The sequence below is a fragment of the Chamaea fasciata genome, unplaced genomic scaffold (assembly GCF_029207755.1).
Source record: "Chamaea fasciata isolate MVZ Bird 193981 ecotype frontalis unplaced genomic scaffold, bChaFas1.0.hap1 SCAF_7, whole genome shotgun sequence".
Lineage (NCBI taxonomy): Eukaryota > Metazoa > Chordata > Aves > Passeriformes > Sylviidae > Chamaea > Chamaea fasciata.
In genome coordinates this window covers 11,778,997-11,791,396 of record NW_027094092.1, presented here as the reverse complement: position 1 = coordinate 11,791,396, position 12,400 = coordinate 11,778,997, and positions in this window count along the sequence as shown.

Below are 12,400 nucleotides of genomic sequence, written 5' to 3'. Positions count from 1 at the left end.
ACTGTAGGTGCTCCTGGATGTCAGGGGGTATTTCTCTGTTTTTCTTCTTTCATTCTGTCTTTTGTTTACTTTTGTACATGTCCTGAGGGCTGGGTGCTTTTCAAAAAATACAAACCCCTCTTCCCAGAGAGCACACAACCCATAGCACAGTGCAGCACAGTGCTGGCTGCAGAACCCTTTTTGTATTCCTTGTGCACTGGGCAGGGATTTTTTCATTTCATGCATCATCCATAACTTGCCGCAGCAATTCCAAAAATCTCTACCACGCTCACATGAATACGAATAATTTAAATTCACATTTTTGCTTTTGGAAATTTATCATCATAGAAGTCGGGCTCATAAAGCAACTGTATTTCTGGAATTTCTCACAGAATAATCAAGTGATGGCAGTGCCCAACTAAACAGCCCCAACTCACTGGTATCATACAGGCACTTTAAGCTATGACTCCACCTCACAAGGTCAGCTGCTGACAGAAATCTGTCACCAGCATTAGTCTTCAATCTACTAGGTTTTTTTGATCCTTCTTTACTTAGACTAATTTAATAAGCAATTTAAAAAAAAAAAGAGTAGAGGTAGGTGTCTTTTCTCTGCCAATGGCCAGTAGCAAATGTTTTGGACACAAAATGTTGCTGTGGACATCTACTGAAGAGTTGGCCTTGAGCAGATGTTACTCCTTAGCCCCCATTAGAGTCCTCTGGGTTTTGCCCAAAGGACAAAATACTGCATTTCTTAAACATAATTGTGAATACATGTGTTTAATCCTCCCTGACACCAGAGAAATTACTGGCTTTCAGAAAAAGCAAAGCAAATTATAACTGTGCCATAAGCAATGAATCCAAGAGTTTCTCAATTTTAGATTAATTGGCCTTTGAGAACCAAGCATTTTCTACCATGGGACCATATCAAGGCCCCACACCTCTCCCTGACCCTACAACAGCCTCACAGCACTGGGGTTGTGCAAGGAGAATTAGGTCTCAGTTTTGCATTGTAAAATATTTTTATGACTGGGAAGGTTCCCAGTCCCATCACCTGTACCTGTATTACATTCAACCAAGTGCTTCCACAACCAACAGTGCTTACGGAAAAAAAAAAAAAGAGAGAAGCCAGAATAGAGAAGAAGGGAAGAAATGAATTACAATGCTTTATCTGTAGAGCTCACCCTTGGCAGAGGGCCTTCTTGGGATTCGAGCATCTGGGCACAGAAGCTCCCCAAAAGATGCTAAAGAAGTCTGTCCAAACAGTTAAAGTGATCTTGTAATTACGCACAGAGTGTTTAAGACAACCAGCCTAAATTTTTCATTCAAGCAAAGTCTCCATTGGAAACAAAAGAGATTCACTCCTAAGATTTTTCAGGAAGACAGGCAACATTTTTAGGACCTACTCAACTGAAAACTTAAATCAAGTTTGAACCTTGTTATTTCTTTCCTCAATTCTAGAATGAAAAAACCTGATGTTTTTCCAGATACCAGCCTGCTGATGGAAGTGGTGGGCTATCCCTGGGTGCAATTCCAGCAGCCACATGGTGTGCCCCAAAGAGAGGTTTGTCAAAAAGCACACTGCAACTCCTGCCAGCCAGGCACCAAGGGTGCCTGCTGCCTCCAGGAGTTTTATCTAAAAATAGAAGCCGCTTAAGAAAAATGACCACCTCTTTGGAAGAACAGTCAGTTTCTCCCTGAATCAATTTAAGCCCGGGCACATCAATGAGATAGAGCTTGACCTAAAGAGCTCCACAGAAATCAAGACCTAAGGTAAAGGTGTGCCAGTAATATGGAAGAAGATAAGGAGGCTATGGGCCTGATCCAAAGGCCACTAGGTCAGTGGCAAGCTTTAATGTTGATGTAAATGGGCTTTGGAACAGGCCACGCTTGAGAAAAGATCACTCCTTATTATAAAAATAAGCAGCCATTAGATATGGACTGAAGTTACAGGAAATTCTATGCAGACAAAACTTCCCTCCATTTTACTCATCCTCTCAGCAAAGCATTGGGCCATTTGGCTCCATAAATGAGCAGGCACGGGTTGCCACCTTATCCCAGAGAGCACCCAAGGGTCAGAAGCACATGGGTGCTGTTTGCCCAAGCTTTTTCTGTAGCTAGAACATGGTTGGTCACAGGTACAGCTGTGCTTTCTGCATCTTCAGGTGCTCCTTCAGCACAGCTGGGCACCCAGTCAGCAGCACTGCCCACCTGAATTGCTGCATACATTGAGTTTGCACGAGCGACTGCAGGAATCCATTCCCCACTCACAGGGAGCAGTGATGGCTCAAATAACGTGAGAGGAGCTAGGCAGTGGTAGAAAACACTAACATTTCAGCCACCCTACCCCACAGCTGCTGCTTGCCAGTGGTTGCAAAGTCATTTTTGACTCAGGTTTAAACCTCACTAAGTGGAGAGAGAATGCAAATGTTTGGCAATAGGCAAAAACTACACCCGTAATTCTCACCCTCTCTGGCCCGTGCTGAATATTCCTCGCCGAAGCTGTTAAACTGATAAGGTTATTCACTGACAAGATATGAAAGAGCAAATGCTCTGTAATTGAATACCATATGCCTCGCCACAAATAAAAATAACACAGTTCTCTCAGAGATAAAATAAAGGATGTAGTAAGAGAGTAGTGTTAAACTGTGCTAAAACAATGAGGAGAGAGGGAATATGCAACTCACCCTGCTGGCTGCATTATAATTGGCTCGTTAGGGAAAAGTGCACACATGGACACATGAAGGGAACAGGAGATCACAAAACACTGTGACCCACAGACCAGCATAGACTCAGGGCACAGCTCACTGACAGTGCTGCTGAAATGAGGGGGTTGATGATGGGACAGAAAGTACTGAGAACCTTGGAAATGGGAGCACGTAGCTGTATCCAGCTGGCCCCTCCTGACCTCCCTGTGCCAGCCAAGGGACACTGTTCCTCTGTGACCCTGGCAGGAGCCATGCCTAGCCGTGAGACAGCTGCACCGTGCTCTCTGACTCGGGAGCTGCCAGTTTGCCCTGAAGTATTAGAGAGGCATTATATTGATTACTGCTTGGTATTTGCAGGTCTACGAAATGTCCAAGGAGACAAAGGAAAGTTTAGAGACTTTTAATTTGCTGTACCAAAGCTTTTCTGATGGTCCCAGAAGATTACACATTTATGAACAAGGGCAGCAACTATAAAAGCTTATTGTTTGCACTCAGCCAAACTTCATGGATTTTTTAAGTATGACAAAAGAGAAAATGAGTTACACAGATTTTCAATAACTTGAACACCAATCTCTGCTGTCCAAAGGGAATTACTCCAGAGTTCTTTCTTTGTCTACCTTGGCCTGGCTTTAAGGGTTTATCCTTGTAAACGACATCAGTAGTTACAGTTAACAGGCCCAGATGAAGCTGTGGGGCTGAGATCCCTCTTGTCCTGATGTGCCAGGTGCTCCAGGGAGAAGACTAAAGATAGCAAGAGGAACTTTGTCAAGGTAGACTCCGCGCAGAAGATAGGAGCAAGCACTGTGCACAGCCCTTGCCTTCGCTTCAATGACACTTCAGAGGTGCCAGGAGGATTCTCTCATCAGAGGGCAACGGCACGAAGTGAGATTAAGGCAGAAACCCATTTTGCTTTTATGTGTTCAGCTAAAGAACAAGGTCAAAGACATAAGGTATTAAAACTTTTAATTAAGTGACAGTGGAATTATTTGCTTGCTCCTGGATTACGGAGATGCAATACAGCCTGAAAGCTGCTGTTTGACATTTCCCTTGATTTCTGCTCCTCTTTGATGGGGTTACACAGTCAATTGTTTTCAGGTACAGACTTGCCATAGCTACTGAGAGGCAGGATGCTCCTAAAATGTCCCCCACTTTCTGTTTTACTGAAATGGCACAAAGGCACCAAAGCCAGAAAAAAAGAAAGCATTACTGCAATACAAACTAATGTGGCTACAGAAAAGAAAGTTGCAAACCGGGGAGAGAGATAAAGTACAGATATTTTCTTTGAAAACAGTGTGTCACAGAAGGATCCTGAACGGTCCCTACACGATGGACCACAATAGAACTTTTCTGGCAATACTGATGCAGGCACAAGTACATCAGGTAGCTCTGAATGGCTAGATTGGTCCATGGCATGCAGCCCTAGGAGCATCCAGCACTCAAATGCACGTGGTGGAGCAGAAGCCAACTCCACAGTCAGGAAACAGAGCATAAAATGCAGGGCCATGGTAAGAATCAAACTAAGATGTGATTTAAAAATAAAGAAAATTGGAGAAGTGTTTTGCTTTCTGAGTTCTCTGCTTTATTTTTATTTGTTTCTACGCTCCTGCAAGTAAAATCAACAACTTCTTTTTCCCCAATAAACTGAAATTTTGCAGACCATTAATCCATAATATGGACAAAAGGCTTCGGGTTTCTGTGAAACAAAATGAAAAATGGTCATTCTGGTTCTTCCAGGAAAAACTGATACTTCACATGAGCAGTAAAGATTTTCCAACAAGCAGCACACACACATTTCAGTGCAGACCCACAGTGAGTAGAGGGTAATGGCTGTGGATATCATTTATGCGCACTTAACTACCATTTAGTTAATGTTTATGCAGCATTTTGAAAATGTAAAGTGCTGTAAAGATGCCAAATGTTATTATTATTAATAATCCAAGTGATAAATACGACTCCAAATTCTCTACTTTATCCTTGTCCTTCATGTCAAAGGGGTGTTTGCACGCATAATAAGCACAGCAATTCAGCAAGACACTCACAGTGTTTGTGTTACTCAGAGTTCATGAGTTTTACAAATGAGGGAATAAAGGACCAACTGGTTTCTCCCTAAGTTTACCGAGTGTTACACACACACACACCCAAATTAAGACGGAAGATTATGTTAAAATCCTGCTTTTAAAAATACTGGGTCAAAGCTTTGCTGTAACATTTTAAAGACTATTTGGAAAGGGAAAGAGGTCAAAATGTTTTAATAAAATGTGTTTTCCTTTCAATGAATGTAAAAGAGGGCACAGGAAAGGACTTAAAGTCAGCAGTATGTGGATATCTGCTGTCTGCCATGGTCCCACTGTACCTCCCACCACAGCAGTATGGACCACTGCCAGCTATCCAGATTTAGAGCAACCAATCCCCCCGATCTGTGTCTCCTCACTTCTTCACTTTGGCCCTCAGAGGAGGCCACCAGCCACAGAGCCCGATGTCACAGAAACAATTATCCCCTCAGTGATTTTCCCATTTCCCTAAACCACTTCCCTTTTATTTGCACCTGCAGCACCATGACAAAATGTCAGCCAGGAGCCACTCCAAAAGTCAGGGAGTTTCCAAGACACGGGGCCACCATGAGTGCTTGCTACCACAGTGGATTCCACTTATTGCCCTAGACCTCAGCAGGGAAAATAATCCATGAGCCAGGGCCTTTGGTCTCTCCTTTTATCCTCAGAAATGAACCTACCGCTGCTCTCAGAGAAGTGGCTGTTATTTCAAGGAGGTGATCAGTTTGTGAGGAAGTGATAAGGAAATTTTTGTTCCATATGTTTTTTTCAGGTTTGGAATGGCCTTTGTGATTGCAACAGCTTCACCACTGAGGCTAAACATGAAGTTACTCCTCTGAGTGAATCATCTACCATTCCCCTTATTGAAAAGTCAAAAGGACAAGGCAGATTTCTAAAAGAAAGTCTTTTAAATATCTTCATTCACTTTAACAAACTGTATTTTCATGAGTTCAGCTCCCATTCCAGTGTTCTGTTACATTGGTTGGATGCTGAACTCTTGGATGCTCGGTCCAGACTTTGTGACAGGGGACACAGGCAGAGAACATGTGGCTCAATACACCCTTTGAAGGCTTTCTCCAAGACTTGAAAAAAACCATCTTAGTTTAAAAAAAGGAAAATGAGGGAAAAAAATCCCACAGAGACAGCCTGATCTTCTACTTTCTCACACTGGTATAAATCAAGAATAACCCCATGGACTTTGTAGGACTTGCACAAGTATAAAACTGCTAGAAATGAAAGGTTCACATTTCCTAACTGCAGCAGTTGGCTAGGTTTTCTTTAAATAGCTTCATTAATAAATACTTTGAAAAAGGAAAAAAAAGAAGTGCTCTTCCTCCCCCAATACTAATTGCTAGTGCTCAGATTTAATCTTCAGCATTTATTGTGCTTCACCAAATCCCTAATAATCACCCCAGAAGACTCCTTAACATTGTTGTATAATGGGAAACAAGGGCAGGGTATTACTTTTTCATGTACAAAGATGTTTCATCAGGAGGCCAGATTTCTTCTATGCAGCTAAAGTACATAGAGCCTGACACTTTTAATTTCTTCCGTAATTGTGTCACAAGAGGGGTTTATGTCACTGTGCCTCTTTGCTGAATTCCAAGAGGCTCAATGCTATTCCCATGGTCATTGCCTCCTGCCTCTACTTTAAAATAATGAAGATTTGGGCTGAAATAAATTTGAAGATATCAAATAAGGACCCCTTGAGTTCCAGGGAAAGAAAATAAAGCAGCTTTTATTAAACTTGTTATGAGACCTTTCATGACCACTATTCTCGCTGTTCTCTTTGCTCAAAGCCTTTAGAGAATGGTCTCACTTTAGCCTAAACTCAGCTCTTTCTCAGCTCTCTAAGCCTCTGTAAAATTGAAGGACATTCACTCCAACACACGCCTTTAATAACTCAGTATGATTTAAACTTTCAATCTGCATTCCTGATTTCTGTAATAATTGAAAGGAATGCATTAGCAGCAGAAAAAAACCCCCACTTTTGCTTCATAAACTTTACCTTCATTGCCTCAGATTTTCAGTAGTTCTCAATATGTAAGTTTAATGGCGTGACCCTAACAAGAAACGATCAGCAAATGAAACGAACCAGTGTGTAGCTGCTCCACACGGCTACAAGTGTCAGCTGTGGCCTGCCTGCCATTAATTTTATTGTAACTCATTTCTTCAGGTTGAGTACAGCACGATTTAATGTTCCCATTCTCCCATTCCTGTTCTGCAAGACAAATTGTTTTAATAAACATAAACCGGGTAATAATAAAGTAATAATAAGCCTAGCACTCACCTTATATCACTGCAGTTAAATTCTCCCACAAGCCAGCGCTGGTTACAGTGACAATTACAGTCGGGCCAATCCGCAGCCAGGCAAGCACAATGGACAGATTTAATATCGTTTGTAAATATGATTAGTGTGCTGTCATGTTATTGCAGCCTGGTATTTACATTTCTCTCTGGGGTTATTCACTACACCAAATCAACATTAAATAGTGCTCCCTTCTCTTTGCCTTAAATCAAATATACCTTTCTTTGTGCTCCACTCAGAAGTTAATGAAGAAAATGGCATCGATTGTTAATATTCAGGGATCAATCAGTGCTTTACATACCTCTTTCTTTTTTTTTTTTTTTTTTTTTTTTTTAACAGATGTACGTCTGTCTATATAACCCTGGAAGATTTCTTTCGAAATTCATAATCTCCCTGCTACCTCCTCCCCCTCCAAACACACCCTTTAACATCAACGCTCGTCTGCTGACTCTCTTATGAAAAATGTTCAAATAATGAATGGCTGTTGTTTACAGAAGTAATTTCATGCTACATTTCCATTATTGCCTGGATTTGTTTAGCTTCTCAAGCTTCCCCATTTCCCTGCAATGAACTTTTAAGGAAATATAACCAGCTTTCACTGTTTATGCCATTATGTTTATAATAGAAGCCGCTCTCATTTGTGACATATTGCAACACTTCGTAACTGTGTGCAAATAAGCATCCTTAAACTTGTTAAGGTCAATTAATCATTGTACAAAAGCTTTTTTAGCCAGGACTTCCACCAGCATAAATCCAGCCGCGTAGCAGGGTAATGAAAGGGCTGTGGCGTGGACTCGGGTCCTACATGGCACAATTGTGTGCTTCAGATGTTAATAAAACTGCCTGCAGACGACACGGGTCTTTTTCTCCAAAGTTATTTGGCTCCTGCGGTCAGGCAGCACAGGTTGAATGCCTGCAGCCCAAATCAAGAACAGACAAAAAATTTATAATGACTTCAATGACCAATTCCCACCAACCCAAAAAAAAAAAATTCTAAAGCCACTTTTTCCACAGCGAAAGCAAGGGATCGAGCTGTAGGACATCCTGCTGAGTTTGGCCCCACGGCATTTCACTGGACAGGATTGGACACATGAAACACACCGCGACAAGCTCCTATTTCCAGACATCACAGAGGACACCATCAAAGGAGAGCGGCCGCTGTCAGCAGCGCCCAGCCCCGGCTGCTCAGGCACTTGGACGGTGTGCCAGCATGGAGACCTGGCCTCCTCCTGCTGCTGTGCTCACTGCTCCAGGAGGAAGGGCTCCCTGGGGGACAGCAGTGACAGCACCCGTGCCTGAGAGCCGCCTGGCACAGACACTGGGGACGGAAAGGGCTCTCCCTAATTAACAGCAGCCTTCTCCACACAGCCATGGCACACACAGGCTCGCTCTTGCCCTTCGTGCAGTTAAGAAAGAGGAAATATTCATGTGGTTTGTATTTATGCTTCCATTTGCAACAAAGAGGTTCTCATCTCCTGCACTTTTGACTGAATTAAGACCTATGTCTGAAATTTAAGACATGCCTTAATCAGGCTCAATGGGTTTCCTGCATGCCCCAGGCTTACCGATGTCAGGGTGCCTGGGTGCATGGAAAATAAGCCTGGTCTGTGTCACTGGACTTGGACTGATGTGTAAAAACAATGACAGTAAACCCTCACAACAACCTCATTTAAACTGCAATAGTAAAATTCAGTGAAATATTTACTACTAATGGAGAATTAAAAAATATAGGATACCAGTTTATGGGGGTGGCCATGTGCAGGCACATACTTTATGCATTCACTAGCATTTAAGTAGCACTTATTTTTCCATGCAAATTGAAGCATAAAGAGATGCCCCACATTAGAAATCTACCCCAAGGGAAGTCCAAAATGAATGACAAAGACCAGTACTCAGGTATCTGTAATAATTACAAAGCTGACTCACACTTTGCTGTTTACTGCCAGCTAACTTTCCTATGCTACAAGTTTAAGTTAAGAAGTGAAAAGAAAGATTTAAAGAAAGCAATGCCAGTCAGTCAGAGAGCATAGCTATTTTGTGGGGGATGTAGATAATCTGGAGACCAAAGGAGGACTTTTTTAATGACTGATCTGTAGTTGTTGCTTTATTGAACATGATAGATTTAAGAATAGGGCTTTCCGTGGTCACCCAGAGGGCATGGATCCGACTTACTGTGACTTGCTGATATTCTTTATTTAGAAGAGTCAAATGCCACAGCAAAATATTTCTGCTAAAAAGTGTATTTTCTGCATTTTCCTATCAAAGCTCAGCAAGGTGACAGCTGGAGAGGGGTGTCTGTGCATGTGTGGAAAAAAAAAGAGGGGGAAGAGCTGGGGTGTTACTAAACACGAGATCACAGTACTCGAAACATCCTACTGAGATCAGAAGAATTGTGAAGCATACCGAGGTGGTACTCTAGCTATTCATTAACTGCCTCTATCAGCTGGCCTGGAGATTAGAGTTTAATGCAATGGTGAAGTGTCCATATCACAGTAGCCATGGAGGAATAGCGAGATGTAATGAAACTGAATAGCCAGCCATTGAAAGTTGAAAAATATATTGATTTTTCAGTGCTTGATCACCCAGGAGGCTTTATCAGGTATGAATACTTGGGAACCATCTGCTAACTCTGTAATGGTATTTTAGGATTTGTGACAGACTCCAGCAAAAATAAAACTGCGTGTTAGAAAATAACACATAGTGAAGCCTGCTTCTCTGCAAAACATTCCACTGCTCCACATCTGCTTTTCTCATTCCTGCCTTTTAATTGTTCTCGAATTAGCCATAGCTAATGTGTGAGTACAAATTAAAATTGGTGCACGGATTGAATTTCTCCCCACCTTTTACACCAAAGACAGCTCAGACATTTATAGCCACATTTATCTCTACATCAGCTTGCATTACATGCGTGGTAAAGATTCCTCTCCTCCCCAAAGGAAGTCAGCAGGACCCCGGTTATTGTATTTAGCTATTGAACCTCCTTGTCAACATTTCTTAGCATTCATTTGTGTAAGTCAAAGAACAAAACCGAACAGGAACAGGCTTGGAGGCACAATATCTACATATTGTCTGATGTAAATAACACTCCTAGACATGATTGGCATTCTCCAAACAACAATCATTGTTATTGAAATGTGCCTCTATTCCCCTTGTTTTAATACTGAGAATGATTATGAAATCTCTTTGGGTACGATAAATCAGCTGAAAGATGTAATAACATGTTTCAGCTGTTGGAATGGATGTTTGATTACAGCTCTGAGGGTTTTTTTCCTCATCTTGTTGCTAGTTTAATTCTTAAACCATTCTCTGATTTAACAAAAAAAAATATTCCATATATCAACAGCAAATTCGCATTCTTGTTTACAGTGTGGGTAACTGAGCAGGTATTGAGTTGCATTTTAACAATGCAGGGAAAATATTTTTCTATTACAGTTTTGGTTAAAATATTAAGTTAAGCTGTCTGAAATGATATTTAGTAAACATTTAACACCTATGGTAAAAATAGAAAAGATAAAAGAGACAGGGGGTGAGGAGGACAGAAAGAAAAGGAGACTTTGGTCAGGCCACATTTGATTTCCATACAGAGAGAAGAAAAATTCTACATCCCCTCTGCCACCTCCCTCCATGATTCTGCAAGCATCTCTTCGAGTAAGTGGCAGCAGAATTAATTTGCCCCAAAATGGTGAAGTGTAAGTGGAGGAAAATTGTTTCCCCCTGATTTTACACTGTAGTGGCAACACACAAAAGATGAAGGAAGTCACACCGCACCACACAGCGGCAGCGAGAGCGAGGCAGCTGGACAGAGGCTTTTGAAGGATCTGAGAATCTGTGTGCAGCAAAGGCAGCACAGCTTCTCCAGCTCACTCTCCCAGAAAAGATTCTGGCAAATAATGCCTTTCCCTTGAGTGTATTTTGTGGAGGAGAATAGGTGAAGGAAAAAAAAAAACCAAGCCTGGGAAACAAAAAGATTAGTACGTGGGTGGTTTCCCTTTCCAATCAACTTTCCTTCCCGTCCTGTGGGGCTGCCCCTGTGCTGATGAGCACACTGTGGAGGCTGCAAGGACATACCTTGATTCTCTCCCAAAGTGTGCAGAGCCAAAGAGGCAACTGCATTCAGGACTGGTGGTGGGAAAATTCGGAGACATTTGGGGCTTCCAGAGGTCTTTAGAACTGCTCAGTGATGTCTTGCCAACATTTCAACAAGAGGCTCCTAAGAGAATTCCCCCTTGGCCTATGATAAACTCGGTGCCCCAGCCGTGCCTTTGCTTGCCAAGAGGAGGGGCAAGGGGCAAGAAAACCATTCCAGCCTTCTCCTATTTAAATGGAAACACTTTCTCATCATTGTAATCAGGAAAAGAGGCTGTCCTACTGTGAGAGAAACCCTACACCAGCCATTTGGGTGGAACTGCACACACTCTATCTCCCTGACGGAAGGAGAATTGCATTTGTAAGGAAAAATCATGCTCTGGGTAGCAAGACATCCACCCAGAACGGAGTAAGCAAAGTCTCAGGCATTTCTCCCAGGGTGCCAGAAACACATGAACCTAGAAAATAGTCAGGGGTGGCTGTTAAGGGCAGCTCTAGGGTGACATTCACACGAGCAGAACTCCCCAGGGCGTGCTACAATGGACACACGCTGGCAGCTCAGGTCCCACCCACAGGGAGCCAGAGGGAGGTTTCCTATTCCCTTTCCCTCCGCGGTTTATTGTGCAGCCTGCCCCTACTCTTGGAATAGGCAGGCTTTTAAATTAGGACACACAACTCACTCTTCCCTAAAGACACCGGCGCCACAAAGAAAATATTTCTAACGTTCAGTGGAATTACAGAATACCTTTAAAAACTTACTCATCGCTTAATTCACTCCCCTCTTTCTGACCTTTACTCACGGGGAGAACTGCCAACTGCACAAAATCCTGCCAACTCCAAGGAGCTTAATTGTGCAGATTACGGTCTGTTTGTAACACAGATTATTGAACCACACTTGGACCCTTCACATCCCCACGTTTGATTCAGTAATAGGTTCTGCATTAGATAAAGGAGATTTGTTTTGATCCTCTCCTTGCAGATGCAGAGTGCCCTACACCTTTTGTACTCCAGACTCCATCATCCACGACCTCTTTGCATAAGTGAAGGAGCCACAATAAGCTGCTCCATACTGTAACTCCCTGATCCCCACTTTGGGGGTCCAAGAAAGGAAGGAAGAGATTTAGTTCATCGTTTATATGGTAGCGTAAAAAAACCAAAAAAACCCCACCACATCTAATTCTGTAAAGAGCACAATTCTCTGAGAGATTCTGGCACTGTGTGGCACAAAAGCTAACCATGGCCATGTTCGAAAGCAGAGCACATAGTAATTT